The 23,276-nt window shown below is 45.0% G+C and overlaps 1 protein-coding gene across 1 annotated transcript in view; it reads right to left on the reverse strand.

Annotated features, from left to right (window-relative positions):
* The window catches only part of fras1 (Fraser extracellular matrix complex subunit 1), a 757,390-nt gene that overhangs the window by 540,018 nt on the left and 194,096 nt on the right, over positions 1-23,276 (reverse strand). The window lies entirely within an intron of this gene.

Genomic DNA, 23,276 nt, shown 5'->3' on the forward strand with positions numbered 1-23,276 from the left:
GTGACCAAAAGCTCGGTCAAAGAGGTAGGTTTTAAGGAGCCTCTTAAAGGAGGAAAGAGGTAGAGAGATGGAGAGGCTTGGGGGGAATTCCAGAACTTAGGGTCTAGGCAGCTGAAGGCACAGCCACCAATGGTTGAGCGATTATAATCAGGGATGCACAAGAGGTTACAGTTAGAGGAGTGCAGATATCTCGGGGGGGAGGGGGAGGGTTGAAGGAGATTACAGAGATAGGGAGGGGTGAGGCCATGGAAGGATTTGAAAAAAAGGATCAAAATTTTGAAATCGAGGCGTTGCTTAACCTGGAGCCAATGTAGGCCAGCGAGCATAGGGGTGATGGGCGAACGGGACCTGGTGCGAGTTAAGACACGAGCAGCAGAGTTTTGGGTGACTTCAAGTTTACAGAGAGTAGAACGTGGGAGGCCAGCCAGGTTCCAGCTGAGGTCGATGACTCACTTGAATTTTCTTTTCAGTAAATGAAAATGTACTTTCTACTATCCATTCAGGGAATCAAGATCAAGTGTAGCCTTCGGGTGAGAACCTCCAACTCACAATCTTAACCTACACTCCTGAGGCGGCAGCAAGTTCATCCACCCAAAGCTGGGGTCCTTCTGACATATGTATGTCGGGTCCTGATGATATATCCGACTGCAATTTTAACTCAGGTCTGGATGGGAAAGTTGCTGTGACTTTCCTACCAGTTTGAACCGGTCGGAAAAGGATCAGCCCCAGAAGAGGCAAGTGGTTTTTTTCTTCTTTCCTTTGTGAAACGCAGGCCTCCATTGCCCCAGATTCACCCCCTTCCCGAATGCAAGACCCAATCTCACCACCTAGATTTTCTTAAGCAAGAGTTAAGATAGACATCAGCCATATTCTCACTGAGAGGCAGAATAGGCTCGAGGGGCTGAATGGCCTACTCCTGTTTCTATGTTCCTATACCATGTGTCGGCGGCCGGCGGGATTTAAATGAGACCTGGGAGGTAAAATAGCCCAGGCCTCATTTCTGGAGCAGCGAGTGAGACACAACTCACCTCGTCACCCACATGGTGTTAAAATTGGGACCTTACATTCTGTGCTACTTTGATTTTATATAAGTTACAGTTAAACAGCAAAACATACAACAATTAGGGAAGAAAAGACGCAGAATTGGTTGAAGTATTGGACTTTTGCAGTACAGGTTGAGGAGCAGTCCTTATTTTTATATACTTCCAGTATAAATTCCTACGTCCACATTTATAATGTAAACGGCCTATATAAACATGTCTCGACAACAACTTGTATTTATATAGCGCCTTTAACGTAGTGAAATGTCTCAAGGTGCTTCACACGAGTGTTACATTTTTTTAAATTTGACACCGAGCCACATAAGGAGAAATTAGGACAGGTGACCAAAAGCTTGGTCAAAGAGATAAGGTTTTAAGGAGCGTCTTAAAGGTGGAAAGAGAGGTAGAGGCGGAGAGATTTAGGCAAGGAGTTCCAGAGATTAGGGCCCAGGCAACAGAAGGCACGGCCACCAACGGTTGAGCGATTAAAATCAGGGATGCTCAAGAGGGCAGAATTACAGGAGCGCAGACATCTCGGGGGCGGTGGTGGGGTGGGGGGGAGGGGGGGTGGTTGTGGGGCTGGAGGAGATTACAGAGATAGGAGGGGTGAGGCCATGGAGGGATTTGAAAACAAGGATGAGAATTTTGAAAGCGAGGCATTGCTTAACAGGGAGCCAATGTAAGTTGTTTCCATCATCTTTTTTACAGATTTGTAATATGTTAATATATAGAGATAATTGCACTCAAGCCTCATTAACTCAACAGTCCTACTTCCATCAGCCTGTCTGTATAGTGGCAGACAAGAGTGAGTCTATTCCTGTCTGAGAAACAGCATCAGATTTCAGGAGAACAGCAAAGGATTGCTGAGCACATTCAACATAGTAGTTCTGAGACAACAGCAATGCGACTTAATGACCATTCTAAGTTCACGTTAGTTCACGTTAGTTGTTGAATTGTTCGTGCTAAAATAACATTAGATACATTGCTGCAACACCAGTTGAAGCGAACTGCTTCTTTCCTACATCGTTTTAATGCTACTCATATAAAAAATATTTATATGGACTGCCTTCACATTGAATCATTCAGAAATCATAATGTACCTTTAATTTACTGCAACTAGTGCATATTTTGCTAATTACGCAGAATGAAAGTTTAACTGCAGTGGCACAAATTGTTTTTATTAGCACTACTGTGCATCAAATTTATTTATACTCCACCATGTAAATTTTATTTGATAGTGAATAAACCGGAACAATGCACTCCAGACGCCTATGGACAGCAGCCCAGACACGAGTGTTTCAGTCTCCTGTCAGAGATTCCAAAAAGAACATTGTTACAGGAAAATATCTGGATGAATGAGCATACGTATTCTAACGGTTTTCTCCACCAATCTTTGTTCCTCCCTCCTCCTCTCCTGAAGGCAAATCAGGCCAGTCTCCCTCTACCAACTGGCCCAAGTGGCCAATATGCACACGCGAGTTTTAAACAATAAAAGGCAGTGGTGCTGTTCAACCATAGGGGCACCATCACTGATCTGAATCCTGTCCTCGCACAACGCCCACATCTATGCACACCCAGCATGGGTCACTAGATAGTAACTAGGGCCCCAACTTTGGCCCAGCCCGTTTTTCGGCGCACGTACTGGAGTTGCACTGCTTTTCTCCGTTCCAAAGTGCGCCGAAAAATTTCCTTCCCACTTTGGCCACTGTCCGGCCTTTTTCCTGTAGTCGCACAGCGTGGCCAGTCGAGTCGGGAGTGGAGCCAGTGTTCTGCACCGAAAACTATGCCAGGACGTCTGCACATGCACAGTGGAGTGTCCGCGCATGCGCAGTAGCTCCTCGCCCCCAGCCTCTCCGTTTTTTTGCTGCAGCCTCTCCGGGGATTTGCTCGCTGCAGCCGCTCTGTGGACCCTGAATGCCGGACAGTTGAATTGCTCCCGCCCCTAGCCCAGGCTGAGTGGCCTCCCATTGCGTTGTCGTCCCGCCCCTAGCCCTGGCCGAGTGGTCTCCCGGTGCGATTTCTAAGAGATCGATTGCACCGGGAGGCCACTCGGCCAGGGCTAGTGGTGGGCAGGAAGGAGAACTGATAGTTTTCCTGCCTGTCGATGATTTCTATCAGTTCTCCTGCCCGCCCCTAGCCCTGGCTGAGTGGCCTCCTGCACCAGCTGGCCCGCTGCCTTCATGGGCCAAGTTCAATTTTTTATTTCTTATTGCATTCTTATTACTTTTTGTTTGCAAGGTTTGGTGGTTTGTAAGGCTTGGTGGTTTAGGTACAGGCAAGTCCTCTCCGCTTCCTGCCTCTATCCCAGGCCGAATGGCCTCCGATGTACCTACCTGCAGCAATTTCTTTAACTCTCCGCAAGGGTTTTCTGAAGTGGCCACATACGCTGGCCTAAGTAGATTTGGAGTAACTATTAACTGGCCAAAGTTGCCTAAATGGGCAGAACTGGCGTAGGTGGCTGGCAACATCCCCTTTTGAGAAAAAAAACTAAACTAAAAAAATCGTAACTAACTCAGTTACACTGGTGCAAATTAATTGGAGAAAATGGGGAATTTTAAGTTATGCCAGAAAAACCAAGTTACTCCAAAGAAAACGGAGCAACTCCTGGCCAAGATTGAGTCCATTGAGTGGGACCTCAATCCAGGGAAGCCAACACCAACTGTAGCATTCTCTAACACCACCACAGTTAAGATCAGCCACCTCAGAACTTTCTGGTCTGTATGGCTCGGCTATTCACTGTGCGCGAGCCATCGGAGCAGCTAGAAAGAGGTGGAAGGTGGTGTTAAAATGAAAGAAAAAAATCTCATGCTGTCCCAAATTGCTTTACAATCAATTAAGTACTTTTTGAAGTGTAGTCACTGTTGTAATGGAGGAAACTCTCCTGCTCTTCTTCGGAATAGTGCCATGGAATCTTTCACGTTCACCTGAGAGAACAGACGTGGCCTCGGTTTAACGTCTCATCTGAAAGACAGCACCTCCGACAGTGCAGCACTCCCTCAGTATTTTACTGGAGTGGGAGCTTAGGGGGCTGAAATTGCCCCTTTTTAGAAGGTCGGTGCGGACTGGCCACCGAGTTGCCGCAGAGGGGTCACCATTTTGAACATTGCCCTCCTTTACTTTTGCAGCAGTGAAAGGGACCGCTCCGCTCGTTTTCCCGCCGCTTCATGCACGTTCTGACCCCTTACTGCACGTGCCGAATCCTTGCCAACCAACAGCCAGCCTGGATCCCCTCTTGGGTGCCAGGCTGCTGGCTCAGCCGAAACCCTCCCTGGTGGCCCAGTGTTTGCCATTAAAGTGGCTGCAGAGTTCACAGCGGCCCTTTCCTTTAACTGATGGGGAGGGACATTGTGATCCGCCAGCACGATGATGTCATCAGCACGGCGCTGATGACTTGCAGCATGGCCACTCCGACCCACCCCGACTTCTGCCCCGCTCGTGACGGCTATTCCGACCCGACTGCACTTTCGCTCCGATGATGGGGTCTCTTCCACCCCGCTCCAAGAAAAAACACAAAGTCCTGAATTTCTCTGGATTGTCCGCTCCAAGCATTGTGGCAAGGTGCGACTCGTTTTGGGCGGTGGCCAATTTCGGCCACTAGATTTTGTACTTAAAATTTCTGGAGTAGGACTTGAACACACAACCTTCTGACTCAGAGGCTAGAATGCTACCTACTCAGCCATGGCTGACATAATTGGGGCAGGAAGTGCCTATGCCTCACCATGCACTGAGAGTCTCTGACTACTTTTTAAAGCATCAAAATAAGATCCAAATTTCCATGCTTATCCTCCACCCCAACCTAGTTTGTAGTTGCACGTGCTACAGTTTCCCTACCATCTCCCAAAGTTTGTTAGTTATAACAATGTTAAAAACTGACACAAACTGGATCAAATTAACAATCAGTTCTACTGAAGAGTCTCCACTCAAAAAATTAACTTGTCTTTTCTCTTTTCACCAGGGGAGCTATCCCCAGTGTCCTGGCCAGTATTTATTCCTCAATCAATATAACAAAAACAGATTATCTGGTCATTATCATATCACTGTTTGTGGGAATTTGCTGTGCGCAAGTTGGCTGCCGCGTTTCCCACATTACAACAGTGACTACACTCCAAAAGTACTTCATTGGCTGTAAAGCGCTTTGAGACGTCCGGTGGTCATGAAAGGAGCTATATAAATGCAAATCTTTCTTTCTTCTTTCTTTTCAGACACTAACAGATCTGAAGTCTATTTCCAGAATTTTCTCTATTGCAACTTTCCAGCATTCACAATTGTTTTTATTTCTACAAACTAACAGACTATAAACTTCTACAAACTACAGCACAGAAGGAGGTCATTCAGCCAATCATGCTTTTACACACAATTGGTAAATTGATTGTTTTTCTACACAACCTCATCGTCATCAATTATCTCCTTTTGGCCCGATATAGGAATTACAAATTCAAATCTTATTCTCCTCGTCACTGGGCAATCTATTATTAACACGTCTTGTGATTAGTCATTAATAGCAGGATTCGCAGGGGAGAGAACAGGCTAAAAAGGTGCACAGTCATAACGGAACACAGGGGTCATACCACTGGAATGAAAACTTATTTAGAAATTAGTTGCTTGCTGCGGTCAGAAATTAGTAGCTCCCACTTGATTTACCTGTAGGCAGCAGAATTCGTTTTTACCAGAATTTTTCAAAGTTGCCACTATTTCAGTCCTGATCGCTGACATCAAAAAAAATCACGAAAGGAAACTTAGAAACATATAACCAAGCTTACAAATTGATAAAAGTGGTGATTCTGAGAACTGCATGATTAATTACTTGGAGCCTTGGTTAACAAGATGTTTTCCATGAGAATAATGACAATTGATCCTCAGCTGAGGTGGCAAGGGAAGTAATTGGTTTGTGTTTGTTGTGTGTCTGTTTACGCCTTTTAGAGGGATCTGAATACCTGTGGTGAATTTTAAAGTGCCTCATAGCCTGTCCTACCGTACTGTTTTAAACAACTCTTGTAAAAACAAAATAGTTGAATCCCAACAGGGCCCTATATTAATGTCAACCTAGATTTTGAGCTGTTTGCTGGGTATGTAGGTTTGGTAAAATGAATGCAAGCGTTACAACATATTGAAATGCTGCATCCTCACGCTCCCAGTTATACCCCTGGTGGTGTAGCTGTCTGTGAATAGCTTAATGAAACATTAGTGCACTACCAGCGCTACTGTCTTATAAAAAATTGATTTTTCTGACTGTGAATCACAGACAGGTTCCCAATTTCTTTTTTTTAGCCCCTAATGTTATCTCCTCTCCTTAAGTTGTTGACTCATGTTGGAGTGCAGTTCCAGGGGTGCCAATCTCAATGTCATACATTATCCAAGAGGCCATTCTGGACACTCTAGCAAATGGCACTTGGTGATACATTCAGGAAGTGGAATAAAATCCTGTGCTCATTTCATATTAATGGCCTCAACTCCCAACATTCAACCTCCACAGAGAGTGCAGACTGGGTGGGGGGGTGGTGTGGGGGGACCACTGTACATAACCAATCCCATCATCTTCCAACATACATAAGGGAGAATGAAAAAAGGCCCATCAGAGCTCACTCTATGGCCGCGATTTCACCAACAGTGGCGAGACCATTGTGGCCGGCATTGGTGACGTGTGGGGCACGCAGTCCCAGCTCCATCCCGCCCTGTCAACACAATCTTCTGTTGATTGGGCTTGTTAAGCCCGCTCTGCATGGTTCCCGGCCAATTAACAGGAAGCCGGTCTGATGCCACCTTCTGATGGCACATCATCAGTCGGTTTCCTTAAAGGGACCATGGCCAACTTTTTTTTGACAGTTATTCTGTCAGTGCTCTACAGCATTGAAGTGCTGCAAACACTGACAAGCACTGCACAGAGGTGCACGGCTGCAGCCAGGCTCTCACATCACTCCCTCCAGATGCTTATTCCCTTCCAATGAACGGAAGACACCAAGGACACCAATGCAGCCTGGTTGCACATTGCACAGGAGGGCACAATCAGGGATGTCGTCAGAGGAACCTGGCTGCAGTGACGCAAAACTTTCAATGATCTCTGTGGATCACGAAACGTTACTGCAAAGCCACACTTAACCTCATCCTGCTGTGCCTCTCATCATATCCCCATCACTCTTCCTTCCCTACCCTACCCCTGCACATCCGTACTCACACCAACTGACCGTGCACCTCCACCCATCCCCCTCTCTCTCTATCTACATTATCATTTCCCCATCTCACTAGCCACCCCTCAAATTCACCCTCATCCTTGTCCAATCATACCAACCAACAACACACAAGGGTAGGCGCTTGGGTGTTTTAGCCAATGTTCATGTAAAGTTTCTGCTAATGTGTTGTCAAACATTGAAATATTTATTTTGAACACTTTGTGTTCTTGGACAGATTTGTGTGAATCTTTGTAAGTGGCTTTGTGAGTTGTAGTTAATGGTCAGACACAAGGGTACCCTGCACAATGGTGATGAGTGTAAAAGGAATGGCTTGGGCATTGCAGGGATACATTATAGAGCTGGTGTGGGGTGGTGCCAACGTGGCCCAGCCAAGCTGCATAGCGTCAAGTGAAGTAAATGTCGCCATGGTGGGGTCATCCCTGGCCTCCCGAGCAGCAATGCGGTCAGGTGCTGATGCCCTGTGTCCTGTGCAGCATCAGGTTATTGCAGAGACGGTTGGTGTTGTTGGTGGTACTGCTGGTGTGTTTAGTGATGTTGGTGTTGGGGCTGATCGTGGTGGGATTCTGAGGACCAAAGTGAGATTTGTTTCGAGGGCACCAATGCTGCTGGAATAGAGGGCACAAGAGGAACTCCCCTTTCTGACCAGCATATATGCTCGTCTTACTGGAGGAATAGTTTGCCCATATCACTTCGAGGTGAGACAAGCACAATAAAACTGAAAATCCTACCCTGACTCCTCTACTTATTCAAGATGCTACCAGAAGTGATCTGTCAATGGTGAGAGAGGTTGCTCCAAGGAGGTGACAGTGAATAGAGAGTTCACTGCAAACACTTTCAAATTGCATACAGCTCAAACGTTTCTTCCAAACCCTGAAGGCTTCAGTTCCTGACATTGGAAAATTAATAGTTGTGAAATGGTAGCTTTTATATCATTTCTGTAGCTGTCAACTAGCCAAAGCAATGGAGAGTCACTAAGAACCTGACACACTTCCCTGGCATGAAGCCCGAGGGATGGCAAACTCATTGAAAATATGGTAAAATGGTAAGTGCCTGGATAAAATTATTTTAAATACCTTTAAATTACCTGTTGAGCATCTCAATTGACTGGCCCGCTGCTCAATGTTGGGTCTGCGAACCTCACGCAGTCACGACAGTTGAGAAACTGACACGGAGGTGGGTTTAGAGCAGACTTCCAACCTGTCAATTTTGACAGTGGGCCCGCCTCCAAACTCGCAGGGCTGGGAAGATTCCGGCCTATCTGTTACAGGGTGCAATTCCTGCATCAACCTCCACCTAAATTCACCATGCTGCACAAGAGGAACTCCCCTTTCTGACCAGCATATATGCTCATCTTACTGGAGGAATAGTTTGCCCATATCCCTTCTAGGTGGGACAAGCACAATAAAACTGAAAATCCTACCGTCTCCTCTACTTATTCAAGATGCTACCAGTCAAAATTCCAGTCCAATAATTTGAAGACCTGAAGAAACACCATTTCAAGTTCCTTTGGGCAGGCAAGAGATTGAAAATATATCCAATGATTTCAGCTCCGAAAGCAAGGAGAACTTAAATTGCCAAATTTAAGTCACCATTACAAGTTGATGACCCACATTTAAAGGATTGTGATTTGATCCATGGCCTTCCAGCAATACCTATGGCTGGAAATGGAGACCGAGGCTACTGTACCCCACCCCCTCCAAGTCTACCCCTCAAGGATCCACAGAAAAGACTGGCAGAGGTCCAGAAGTATCTCATTAAATAATATCGCTTTCACCCTGTATGGAAGTCTACAATTCCCTGAAGCTTCTTACGGGTCTGTCAGCCACCTCCCCAATATGACACAATGGGGCATTCCCACAAACATTCACTTCAAATAAACAGCCTGACATAAGAAAGGATCACCAGAGTAACCCAAATCTACCACAAACGCCACATTATGCCATTCCATCAGCTAATTCCATCTCATCCAGTATTACCAATATAATTCCCTGAGGTTAGACACTTCTCGCAGTCCCCAGAAATACCCTGTAGACTCCAGAAATACTCCCTGAAACTCTTCCACTACTCTCCAATAGACTACCATAGACATATCTCCATCTTATACACAATATTCACCTCAATGTCAGACCCTCATTGTAAAGTGTTTTGGGATGACCGGAGGTCATGACAGGTACTATATAAATGCAAGTCTTTGTTCTTTTTCTTCTTTCAACACCACAGTTGAGGTCAAAGACCAATTCAAGCTCATGCACCATACTTCCCACACCACACACAGCTCCACAAATGTGATCCCTCTGTGCCAGAACAGGAATCACAGCATCTCTACACACATTCTGGTCATGCCATCGTATTTGGTCATTCTTTATGGTTATTGGGACATCACAAATACCAAGACCAGTCTTGCAGTTCTGGGCCACCAACAGGGAGGTTCTCCTTCACTTCCCTACCTAACCAAACCCCTGAGACCAAGACAAACAAATACATTACTTCCACCCTTAAACTCGTATTACTCCTAGTGTAAGCACAACCATACAGTGAATATTAATGCAGAATATACTATTCCTGCAAGTACTACAAAATTAAAATAGTTTTGTGAAATAAATATTTGAATGTAGACACTTGAATATAAGTATGTAAAAAGATTAAACAATACAAAATAGTATTATTGCACTAATGGATAACTGAGGCTCTATTACCAAACTGTGCTCAAATCCTAAAGTGGGGTTTGAACCCACATATTTCTAACTAAGAGGGAACATAAGAACATAAGCACATAAGAAATAGGAGCAGGGTAGGCCATACGGCCCCTCGAGCATGCTCCGCCATTTAATAAGATCATGGCTGATCCGATCATGGACTCACGTCCACTTCTCTGCCCGCTCTCCATAACCCCTTATTCCCTTATCGTTTAAGAAACTGTCTATTTCTGTCTTAAATTTATTCAATGTCCCAGCTTCCACAGCTCTCTGAGGCAGCAAATTCCACAGATCCACAACCCTCTGAGAGAAGAAGTTTCTCCTCATCTCAGTTTTAAATGGGCGGCCTTTATTCTAAGATTATTCCCTCTAGTTCTAGTCTCCCCTATCAGTGGAAACATCCTCTCTGCATCCACCTTGTCAAGCCCCTTCATAATCTTATACGTTTCGATAAGATCACCTCTCATTCTTCTGAATTCCCAATGAGTAGAGGCCCAACCTACTCAACCTTTCCTCATAAGTCAACCCCCTCATCTCCGGAATCAACCTTGTGAATCTTCTCGGAAGAGTGCTACCATTGTGCCAAATTGACACAAGGATGGATATTGAGAAATAATTACGGCACAGGCACTGGTCCAAACACAAAAGTGCCCAAGAATAAATTCCTATGGCAGAGTCTCATTTAAAAAATAAACCTTAATGCCAAGTTATACTGCACATTTTAGTTTCAGTTTTATTTTTATGTTGAAACACTTTAATTGATAGTCATTTTACTGCCTTCTACATTTTTGTAATGTTAAGGTACACATTGGCTCTGAAATTCCTCAGGGTTTCTACCAGCAGGCATCAGAATTTTGAGGTGGATGAATCAGGTGGGCAAAGTGCACCAGAAGAGGTACTGGCATCTGCCTGCCTCGTGCATATAACTTACCCTGACCTCAAAACTTCCCCAAAGCCTTAGCCTGTGGAAATTTGAGGAAGTTTGAATTAATTCTGAAAGTATATATTAATTTAAAACTGTACTTTGTCGTAAAAGACTACTGAGTCCTTCAAAGGATGATATAACCTTCAATGTTATAAATATTTATATTTGTTGTAAAAAGTTAAAATATTTTGAGACATCAGTTTCACCAAGTGTATTAACTCACAGTCTGCCAATGTCAGCCAATATGTTGGTTTTATTAGTAGCTTGAGTGCCTTGACAACTTTTCTAAATATAGAATTGATTTTCCAGAGACCAATGCTAGATTGTGCTGCACCTGTAGCAAACAGCAATGGTCACATAAAATGGCTGCAATTGTTCTTTAAAAAAAATACTGAATGATATTTAATTATCATTTCTAAAATATTTGGATTTATAAAGTAACATTAAATCCACAACCTCACACAAGGTTAAGGTTATTACTGGTGTCTTTTATCAAATATTCCACAGAGCCTCATTCTTCAAGCTCCAGCCTCCATCCGATATAAAACAGCACCACTACAACAAGCAGGGCCCTACCGTACGATCTGTGCCATGCTATGTCTCCAACTGTATAATGAGCTGTAAGTCTCCCCGAAGTTAGCTAAATATAAAGTAAAAGTTTAAGGTTTTTAATAAAATTATATATATAAATAATATATGAGCTTAATCTTTTGCCCCCTTTCTATTCTAATTATTCTTAATCCCATTGTTCAGAATCAGAACGTAGTACAAATTTGTCACCAAATGAACAATTGCATTGTCACATTTCAAGATTTTTACCTATTTGGCCTTGTTAATTTATAATATGATATTGCTATTAAGTTAATTTCAATTCACAAAGGGTTACCACTGAGGCACACACAAGCTATTCAATGTGCTGATTAAGACCTTCAGCTGGGGTAGCAGATGACGGAGTTATCAGAATGATGTAGTCTCACAAGACCATATCACTTTGACATATAGCAGAAAGTGCATGGCAGCGCATGTGAGATCATAGTATCCTATACACAAAATGAGAGGTCTTATTGTTATGGCCATATTCCCGCTAAGCTGCACAGTTGTGTAGTCATCGGCAAGGCCCCGCGCAGGCCACTTACCAGTTTTTAAATTGTAGGTACCATGCATGCACAAAAATTTGAAAGGGCCACGCAGTGAAGGAGGCAGGCCCCTGGGTCACCAGATATTGGACAGTAAAAGTATATTCCTGATCCAAGAGGACGTAAGGTCTCCTTATGGGAGTATCTGGTGATGTTGAACGTAAGAATATTTAGTGCAGAGCTGAAATTTGTAACGCACACGTTGAGTCCACTGTCAGCCTGCTTGTCCAATATCCAGTCTTAGATGAGCCATAATTTCTTCCAGTTAAACATTGGGAATGCTGAAACCAGTGGCTTCAGGCCCTGCCACAAACTCTGTGCCTTCACCTCTGATTCCATCCCACTCCAGCCATTGTTTCAAGCTGACTTCAATGGTTGGGAAAAATGACCAGGGTCTATAATGGGTAGCTAATCCGCTACCGCCAGTTTTCTGCTCTTGCTGATGTTAAAAATTAGCCCCAACTATTCCAATGTTCTCCTGGCTGGCCTCCCATTCACCACCCTTCGTAAAATTCAGCTCATCCATAAATTCTGTTGTCTGTATCTATTCGACACCAAATCCTACTCACACATCACCCTTGTCCTCAGTGGCCTACACTGGGTCTCGGTTCCCCAATACCTCAAATTTAAAATTCTCATCCTCTGATTTAAATCTCTATCTCTGTAACCTTCTCCAGAACTACAATCACCCCCAACTCTCCTACCTCTGAATCCGGCCTCTTGTGCTTCCTCCTTCCCTTCACCCCAATATTGATGGCCATGTATTCATGCTCCTGAACCTAACATTCTGGAATTTCCATCCCTAAATCCCTCCGACTCTCCACTTCTCTTTCCTCTCTTATAACCCTCCTTGAGACTCACATCTTTGACCAAGCTCTTTCTAACATGCTGCCGCAGATTTGATGTACTGAACGGCCTCCTCTGTGTTGTACTATTCTATATCCCTGCTTTGATATCCATTTTTGTCTGATTACGCTTCTGTGAGGCACCTTGGGATTATTTTCGAATTAAAGATGCTATATAAATGAAAGTTGTTACTGTATGGGGATTTGAGACTTCAATGTGTCTGCGGGACACTTCAGGGCCATAAAAATGCTTACAGAATATTGGGTTTTATAGTGGAGGTATAGAATATAAATGTTGACATATAATGGTGAATCTATATAAAACCTTAGTAAGACTACTAAGTGCTGTGTTTAGTTTGGGCTTCATGTTAAGTTAAGTACAAACAAATATTAGTTAAACTTTTGAATAAAATATATTTTAAATTATAGCTGAATCATTTACATTATTTGTTCCATTATTAATATAAACTTTTGAAGTAAACACGAATTATTTTCATCATTTGTTCCATTGTTCCAGGAAGAGTAGTACATCCCCCTCAGATACACTGCTTTGGGTGCTGTTGAGGGAGATGACTCATCAGGGGAGAGCAGCAGCAGCCAAGTTCATGGCACCGTGGCTGGCTCTGTTGTACAGGAGGGCATAAAAAAGAGTGGGAGAGCGATAGTGATAGGGGATTCAATCATAAGGGGAACAGATAGGCGTTTCTGCGGCCGCAATCGAGACTCCAGGATGGTATGTTGCCTCCCTGGTGCAAGGGTCAAGGATGTCTCCGAGTGAGTGCAGGACATTCTGAAAAGGGAGGGAGAACAGCCAGTTGTCGTGGTGCACATTGGTACCAACGACATAGGTAAAAGAAAAGGGATGGGGTCCTACGAGACGAATCTAAGGAGCTAGGAGCTAAATGAAAAAGTAGGACCTCAAAAGTAGTAATCTCGGGATTGCTACCAGTGCCACGTGCTAGTCAGAGTAGGAATCGCAGGATAGCACAGATGAATACGTGGCTTGAGCAGTGGTGCAGCAGGGAGGGATTCAAATTCGTGGGGCATTGGAACAGGTTCTGGGGGAGGTGGGACCAGTACAAACTGGACGGTCTGCACTTGGGCAGGACCGGAACCAATGTCCTAGGGGGAGTGTTTGCTAGTGCTGTTGGGGAGGAGTTAAACTAATATGGCAGGGGGATGGGAACCAATACAGGGAGACAAAAGGAAACAAAAAGGAGACAAAAACAAAAGACAGAAAAGAGATGAGTAAAAGTGGAGGGCAGAGAAACCAAAGGCAAGAAACAAAAAGGGCCACTGAATATAAAAGGGCTGCAGGAGGGGTCAAAACTAAAAATCATGGTTTAAAAACTAGGATGAAAACACTTTACCTAAATGCACGCAGCATTCGAAATAAAGTAAATGAGTTGACGGCACAAATCATTACAAATGGATATGATTTGGTGGCCATTACAGAAACGTGGTTGCAAGGTGGCCAAGACTGGGAATTAAACATACAGGGGTATCTGACGATTCAGAAAGATAGGCAAGAAGGGAAAGGAGGTGGGGTAGCTCTGTTAATAAAAGATGATATCAGGGCAGTTGTGAGGGATGATATTGGCTCCAATGAACAAAATGTTGAATCATTGTGGGTGGAGATTAGAGATAGTAAGGGGAAAAAGTCACTGGTCGGCATAGTTTATAGGCCCCCAAATAATAACTTCAAGGTGGGGCGGGCAATAATCAAGGGAATAATGGAGGCATGTGAAAAAGGAACGGCAGTAGTGATGGGGGATTTTAACATACATATCGATTGGTCAAATCAAATCGCACGGGGTAGCCTGGAGGAGGAATTCATAGAATGCATACGGGATTGTTTCTTAGAACAGTATGTAACAGAACCTACAAGGGAGCAAGCCATTTTAGATCTGGTCCTGTGTAATGAGACAGGAAAAATAAACGATCTCCTCGTAAAAGATCCTCTCGGAATGAGTGATCACAATATGGTTGAATTTGTAATACAGATTGAGGATGAGGAAGTTGTGTCAGAAACGAGCGTACTATACTTAAACAAAGGGGACTACAGTGGGATAAGGGCAGAGTTGGCTAAAGTAGACTGGAAACAAGGACTAAACAGTGGCACAATTGAGGAACAGTGGAGGACTTTTAAGGAGCTCTTTCATAGTGCGCAACACAAATATATTCCAGTGAAAAAGAAGGGAGGCAAGAGAAGGGATAACCAGCCGTGGATAACCAAGGAAATAAAGGAAAGTATCAAATCAAAGACCAATGCGTATAAGGTGGCCAAGGTTAGTGGGAAACTAGAGGATTGGGAAAATTTTAAGCAACAGCAAAGAATGATTAAAAAAGCAATAAAGAAAGGGAAGATAGATTACGAAGGTAAACTTGCGCAAAACATAAAAACAGATAGTAAAAGCTTTTACAGATATATAAAACGGAAAAGAGTGATTAAAGTAAATATTGGTCCCTTTGAAGATGGAAAGGGGGATTTAATAATGGGAAATGTGGAAATGGCTGAGACCTTAAACAATTATTTTGCTTCCGTCTTCACAGTGGAAGACACAAAAACCATGCCAAAATTTGCAGGCCACAGGAATGTGGGAAGGGAGGACCTTGAGGCAATCACTATCACTAGGGGGGTAATGCTGGACAGGCTAATGGGACTGAAGGTAGACAAGTCCCATGGTCCTGATGAAATGCATCCCAGGATATTAAAAGAGATGGCGGAAGTTATAGCAGATGCATTCGTTATAATCTACCAAAATTCTCTGGACTCTGGGGAGGTACCAGCGGATTGGAAAGCAGCTAATGTAACGCCTCTGTTTAAAAAAGGGGGCAGGCAAAAGGCAGGTAACTATTAGGCCGGTTAGTTTAACATCTGTAGTGGGGAAAATGCTTGAAACTATCATTAAGGAAGAAATAGCGGGACATCTAGATAGGAATAGTGCAATCAAGCAGACGCAGCATGGATTCATGAAAGGGAAATCATGTTTAACTAATTTACTGGAATTCTTTGCGGATATAACGAGCATGGTGGATAGAGGTGTACCGATGGATGTGGTGTATTTAGATTTCCAAAAGGCATTCGATAAGGTGCCACACAAAAGGTTACTGCAGAAGATAAAGGTACGCGGAGTCAGAGGAAATGTATTAGCATGGATAGAGAATTGGCTGGCGAACAAAAAGCAGAGAGTCGGGATAAATGGGTCCTTTTCCGGTTGTAAATCAGTGGTTAGTGGTGTGCCACAGGGATCAGTGCTGGGACCACAACTGTTTACAATATACGTAGATGACCTAGAAGAGGGGACAGAGTGTAGTGCAACAAAATTTGCAGATGACACTAAGATTAGTGGGAAAGCGGGTTGTGTCAAGGACTCAGAGAGGCTGCAAGGAGATTTGGATAGGTTAAGCAAATGGGCTAAGGTTTGGCAGATGGAATAAAATGTCGGAAAATGTGAGGTCATCCACCTTGGAAAAAAAACAGTAAAAGGGAATATTATTTGAATGGGGGGAAATTACAACATGCTGTGATGCAGAGGGACCTGGGGGTCCTTGTGCATGAAACTCTTTTTGGATTTTTTTTTTTGAAATTCGTAGCCAATCGTTCCAATTCTTTGTCAAATCACAAACGCCAGAGGTCACCTTGCACACATCAAGGATCACTCTGCGCCAATGCTCTTAGCCAAAAGGCCTAGAGCCACTGCACCGTTCCTGGAAGTACTGCAATACCAGGTTCGTGCCATGGAGGTGGATGGGTCAGGTCCCCCACACACCTCCGTGGAGGTGGATGGGTCAAACCACCCCACCCTTGTGCATGAATCCCAAAAAGTTAGTTTGCAGGTGCAGCAGGTAATCATAAAGGCAAATGGAATGTTGGCCTTCATTGCAAGAGGGATGGAGTACAAAAGCAGGGAGGTCTTGCTGCAACTGTATAGGGTATTGGTGAGGCCGCACCTGGAGTACTGCGTGCAGTTTTGGTCACCTTACTTAAGGAAGGATATACTAGCTTTGGAAGGGGTACAGAGACGATTCACTAACCTGATACCGGAGTTGAGGGGGTTACCTTATGATGATAGATTGAGTAGACTGGGTCTTTACTCCTTGGAGTTCAGAAGGATGAGGGGTGATCTTATAGAAACATTTAAAATCATGAAAGGGATAGACAAGATAGAGGCGGAGAGGTTGTTTCCATTGGTAGGGAAGACTAGAACTAGGGGGCACAGCCTCAAAATACGGAGGAGCCAATTTAAAACCGAGTTGAGAAAGAACTTCTTCTTCCAGAGGGTTGTGAATCTGTGGAATTCTCTGCCCAAGGAAGCAGTTGAGGCTGGCTCATTGAATGTTTTCAAGTCAAAGATAGATAGATTTTTAACCAATAAGGGAATTAAGGGTTACGGGGAGAGGGCGGGTAAGTGGAGCTGAGTCCACGACCAGATCAGCCATGATCTTATTGAATGGCGGAGCAGGCTCGAGGGGCTAGATGGCCTACTCCTGTTCCTAATTCTTATGTTCTTATGTTCTTATGACACAACACAACATTATGAAACAGGTCCAAACAGTAAAGATGGTCCCTGAAGAATAGTTGCCGCTGAGCCATCAGGCAGCAAAGCGTTCACAGATGAGCTGCTGGCGCAAGGCTCGAGAGATATGGGAACAAAGCAAGCACATGGGATTAGGACTACAGCTCATGTGGAGAATAAACATCATGATGGACTGTTTAGACTGAAATGCAGGTTTCCGTGTTGTATTTTCTAAGTAATTAAAATAATGGATTCTCGGCAGTTGTTTCTGGCAAGTGCAGGAGATGCAACACCTGCCCTTTTACCTCCTCCCTTCCCACTGTCCAGGGCCCCAAATACTCCTTCCAGGTGAAACAGCAATTTACTTGTATTTATTTCAATTTAGTATACTGTATTCGCTGCTCACAACGTGGTCTCCTCTCGGGGAGACCAAATGCAGATTGGATGACTGCTTTGTCATCAATGGCACCAAAGGAAACCCTCTCACAGGGAGAATGTCAATGCCTTTGATGGAATTAGTGCCAGGTTGTTTATGCTACAGAGTTGTCTCCAATTGCATGAGTATGTGAATAAATAAATGGCGCTCTATGTACTGTTTAAACACAACGCAATGGCGATTTATGCAAACCAAAACATTGTGGAATTGGTATTACAGGGTATTTGGTTTCTTGTTTCAAATAAACCGTTGATCACAATGTGCATTCTGTTTATATACCTGTATAAATACCAACACTAAAGGCAAAGATTTCCTCTGGTCATTATGTGCCATGGCATGTTAAACACAGCAGGAATATTTCCCAGGCTAGAAATTCTGTCACCAATGCTGCGCCGCCAGAATTGTGGCAAAGCAGAACTTCGACCTGCTGCTTTCATCCCAATGTGAATCTGTCCCAAAGCTCAGAGGCGGCATCTATTAAATAATGGAGACAGACACCCGCGCCTGTAGCAGCACAACAAGGACATTCTCCCAAAAAAGCAAGCATAATCTCGAGTGGAAACTGGAGGCTACTCTGGCTTGAAGACTAAAGCAGCGTTTTTGTCATCATGTTGTGAGTCCTGAATGCAACTTGGATTTGTTGGTATTTGCAACTGTAACTGTGAGGACTACATTCGGTCCTGTTTCCTGTTTCGTCCAGAGCAGGTAGAAGTTCCTCCCTGCAGAAAGCTCCCGCTACTTGCCGATCTCCGGGCCTCCCGCTCCTCACTGACCTCTGGGCTTCCCGCTCCTCGCTGACCTCTGGGCTTCCCGCTCCTCGCTGACCGCCGGACCTCCTGCTGCCGAGTGCGTTGCTCTCTTGCGCCCTGCTGATTTTGGATTTGGTTCCAAACTGCGTTTCCGACCTCTGCCCGCTCACAGCCCTCATCCAGGCAGGTAAAGATTTGCTGTTTGATTGGTAAGTATCTCTCTTTCTCTTTTATAATCAGATAAGTTTAATTAGAGGGATGGCAGGGCAGCTCAGTCTTGTGGAGCACATGTCCTGCGACATGTGAGAAGTCCTGGATGCTTCGCGCAGTCTGGACAACCATGTTTGCAGGAGGTGTCTCCAGCTTCAACTACTCGAGCTCCGCGTTTTGGAGCTTGAGCAGCAGCTGGATCCTCGAGGCTGAGAGCTATGTGGATAGCACATTTCTAAAGGTGATCACCCCGCAGCTTAAAAACATGCAAGCAGAGGAGAAGTGGGTAAACACCAGATGGAGGAAGAATGCTAGGCAGGTAGTGCAGGAGTCCGTTCCCCCCCCCGCCCCCGAGTCCATCACGCTTTCCAACCGATATTCTCTTTTGAGCACCAGTGAGGGCGATGGTGCCTTTGGGCAGAGCCAAGTCCAAGGTACTACAGGTGGCTCAGCTGCACAGGGTGGAGGAACAAAGAATAAAAGAGCTATCGTGGTAGGGGATTCAATAGTTAGGGGAATAGAGAGGCATTTCTGCAACCATAGATGTGACTCCAAGATGGTTTGGTGCCTCCCTGTTGCCAGGGTCAAGGATGTCACAGAGCGGACGCAGAGCGGAGAGGGTAAACAGCTCGAGGTCGTGGTCCATATCGGGACCAATTACATAAGTAAAAAGAGGGATGAGATCCTGCAGGCAGAATTTAGGGAGCGAGGAGAAAAATTAAACGGTTGAACTTCAAAGGTAGTAATCTCTGGGATACTACCGGTGCCACGTGCTAATGATAACAAGAATAGAAGGATAGAGAGGATGAACGTGTGGCTGGAGAGTTGGTGCAGGAGGGAGGGCTTTAAATTCCTGAGGCTTTGAGACCGCTTCTGGGGGAGATGGAACCTGTACAAACCGGACGAGTTGCACTTCAACAGCGCCGAGACCAATATCCTCGGGGAGTTTTGCTAGTGCTGTTGGGGAGAGTTTAAACTAGCTTGGCAGGGGGATAGGAACCTGAGAACAAATTCAATCGGGAAGGAAGTAAAGCTGAAATTGCAAAGCAAGAATGTAGAAAGTGAATTTGTAAGACAGTGGAAACAAGGGTTAGTAAGTAGTAATCAAGGAGGTCTTCCTATGCTAAATGGTATATATTTCAATGCAAGGAGTATAGCGAATGAGCTGAGAGCACAGGTAGACACTTGGGAGTATGACATTATAGCCATTATGGAGACATGGCTGAAAGAGGGGCAGGTTTGGCAACTCAATATTCCTGGATACAGGATTTTTAGACAGGACTGAGAGAGGGGTAAAAAGCGGGGAGGGGTCGGAGCACTGATTAAAGAAACTATTATAGCTATGAGGAGGGATGATATGTTAGAGGGATCATCAAATGAGGCCATATGGGTCGAACTGAAAAATAAAAAAGGGGCAATCACACTGTTGGGCATGTATTATAGACCCCCAAACAGTGGGAGGGAGATAGAAGAGCAAATATGTAGGCAAATTTCTGTGAAGTCCAAAAACCATAGGGTAGTAATAGTAGGGGATTTCAACTATCCTAATATTGATTGGGACAAATATAGTGTGAAGGGTATAGAGGGTGCGGAATTCCTAAGATGCATTCAACTTTTTTTAGTCAGTATGTAACAAGCCCAACACTGGAGGGGGCGGTTCTGGATTTAGTTTTGGGGAATGAAGCTGGGCAGGTGGAAGGGGCATCAGTGGGAGAGCACTTGGTTGCTAGTGACCATAATTCAATCAGATTCAAGATAGTTATGGGTAGGGCAAGGATAGACCAGGAATAAAAGTCCAAAATTGGGGGAAAGCTAACTTTGCTAAGTTGAGAAGTGATTTCGCCACAGTGGACTAGATTGTAAAAAGTTGAGGCCCCAGCACTGATCCCTGTGGCACCCCTAGTTACAGTTTGCCAACTTGAAAATGACCCATTTATCCCAACTTTCTGTTTTCTGTTAGTTAGCCAATCCTCTATCCGTGCTAATATATTACCCCCAACCCCGTGAACTTTTATCTTGTGCAGTAACCTTTTATATAGCATCATATCGAATGCTTTCTGGAAATTCAAATACATGACATCTACTGGTTCCCCTTTATCCACCTGCTCAATGCATCCTCAAAGAACTCCAGCAAATTTTTCAAACATGATTTCCCTTTCATAAAACCATGCTGGCTCTGCTTGACTGTATTATGATTTTCTCAATGTCCTGCTACTACCTCCTTAATAATACTCTAACAGTTTCCCAATGACATAGTTTCCTGCTTTCTGTCTCCCTCCTTTCTTAAATAGGGGCATTACATTTGTGGTTTTCCAATCTGCTGGGACCTCTCCAGAATCCATTGGAGTTCAGAAGAATGAGAGGTGACCTTATTGAAACTTATAAGATAATGAGGGGCTCGACAAGGTGGATGCAGAGAGTATATTTACACTCATAGCGGAAACTAAAACTAGGGGACTTAGGGCTAGATTTTACACTTTTGTGCAGATCGCCTAAAAATAGACGGTATTTATGGCGTGGGCAGTAAAAATGGGTTTTCAGATCACCGGCTTGCTGCCCATTCTCAAAGCTTCTAGTCTCCATTTTAAAAATTGGGTGTTACCACGAATGATCTGAAATGGGCGTTAGCGTTAAATCTCTCTAAGCTTCTGCCGTAAATGTCGTCCTCCTTAGCAACGCCACAGCGTGATTCAGGAGGTCAGGGGTCATCATTACATGCGCACAAGAGGAGACAGAGAGAGAGGGAGCAGAGAGGGACTGAAAGCGTGTGTGGGTGTGGTGTGTGCTTGTTTGGCTGTTGTGGGAGACACGAAGGAGATTTACCAGCAGCAAAATGCCTACTACACCCAGAACATAGCTGGCACCAAATTTTTGTCCAACAAATAATATATAGCATAGAAGGGATGGAGGAGGCCCTGGAAGTGTTAGCAAGGAGCACTGGTGGCAGAGGGCTCCCAGAGGTCCCAGAGCACAGCACTGCACCCCTAGGTTCCGCACCCCCATTGCCAACGACACGAGAGCCAGGAGCAACATTTTGCTTCTGGCTCGGAGCACATTCCCACCTTGGGACAGTCCTCTCCCGCATCCGCCCAAGCAGGAGTCGGCCTTCAACCACACCCCCGCCCCCCCCAATGAAGCAGCACCTGAGGAACTCCTCAGCCTGGCGGCTTGGAGTCAGGAGGGGAAGGAGAAGGGATAGAGGTGGGGATGAGGAGAAGCGGGGGCGGGGGCGGGGGCGGGGGGGGGGGGGGAGGTTGGTTTTTACAGCTTTACTTATGATTTCAGACAAATGTTCGGTTTAAATGTTTTTTATTTAACATAACCTTGTTGCACATTGGCTCAGATAGCTGCACCGTTACACACTGGTGATTCCTTATCAAAGGGTATAATTACACTTAACTTCAATCAACTTAAACTTTAACAGGCACCAAGGTGATGCCCACCATTGATGTATGACCTGCACACCCAGCAGTGTTTCAGCCTTGTAAATACCACCAACGTTCTTTCAGGCAAAGTGCTCATTTATGAGCTCCTGACATAAGAGTCTTACAGCTATGATGCCAACATGGGCCCTTTCATGCAGTCTACAGGGGGGTGGGGGTGGGGCATGGCTTCAGCGCCAGCCTGATTGTGTGGCCCAAGGTCAGCGTCCACCCCCTCGTCCTCCTCTTCCTCTCTCTCCTGACGTGGACCGTCACACCCTTCTGGCAATTCTTGTTCCCTCCTGATAGCTAAGTTGTGCAGCATGTAGCACACCACCACGAATTGAGCTACCTGCTCAGGGTGGTATTGGAGCTCGCCTCCTGAGTGGTCCAGGCATCTAAAGCGCTGCTTAAGCACTCCAATGGTTTTCTCCATGATATTGCGAGTGGCTCTGTGGCTCCCGTTGTATCGCTTCTCGGCTTCGGTGTGAGTGTCATGAGGTGGTGAGGCCATATCCTTTGTCACCAAGCATCCAGCATTGACCTTGTGGCTGATTGTTAAACAAGTCAGATACAGTGCTCTCACACAGGATGTGAGTATCATGCTTGCTGCCCGGAAATTTAGCATTCACTGCCATAATAATTTGCTGGTGGTCGACAACAAGTTGCACATTCAGGGAGTGGAATCCTTTGCGGTTCCTGAAAACCACTGCATCCTGAAAAGGTGCCCGCATTGCGATGTGCATACAGTCTATTGCTTCCTGTACCTTGGGGAAGTTAGCAATTCAGTAGAATTCTAAAACCCTCTCAGTCTGAGCCTCCCTGGTCATAGGGAAGCTGATAAAAGTCCATCCTACATGCATACAGGGCTTCAGCAACCTGTCTAATGCAGTAATGTGTGGCATGTGGAAATATACCGCAAATGTCGCCAGCTGAGGACTGAAAAGAACCCGACGCGTAGAACGACAGTGCCGCGGTGACTTTGACCTCGACGGACAGTGCGGTCCTGATGGCGCTAGCAGGCTGCAGATCTCTCCTTATGAGCTGGCATACCTCACTGATAACCTCTTTGTGGAAGCCAGTCTCCAAAGGCAGGTGGTGTCGGGCAA

The sequence above is a fragment of the Pristiophorus japonicus genome, chromosome 2 (genome assembly GCF_044704955.1).
Source record: "Pristiophorus japonicus isolate sPriJap1 chromosome 2, sPriJap1.hap1, whole genome shotgun sequence".
NCBI classification, from domain to species: domain Eukaryota; kingdom Metazoa; phylum Chordata; class Chondrichthyes; family Pristiophoridae; genus Pristiophorus; species Pristiophorus japonicus.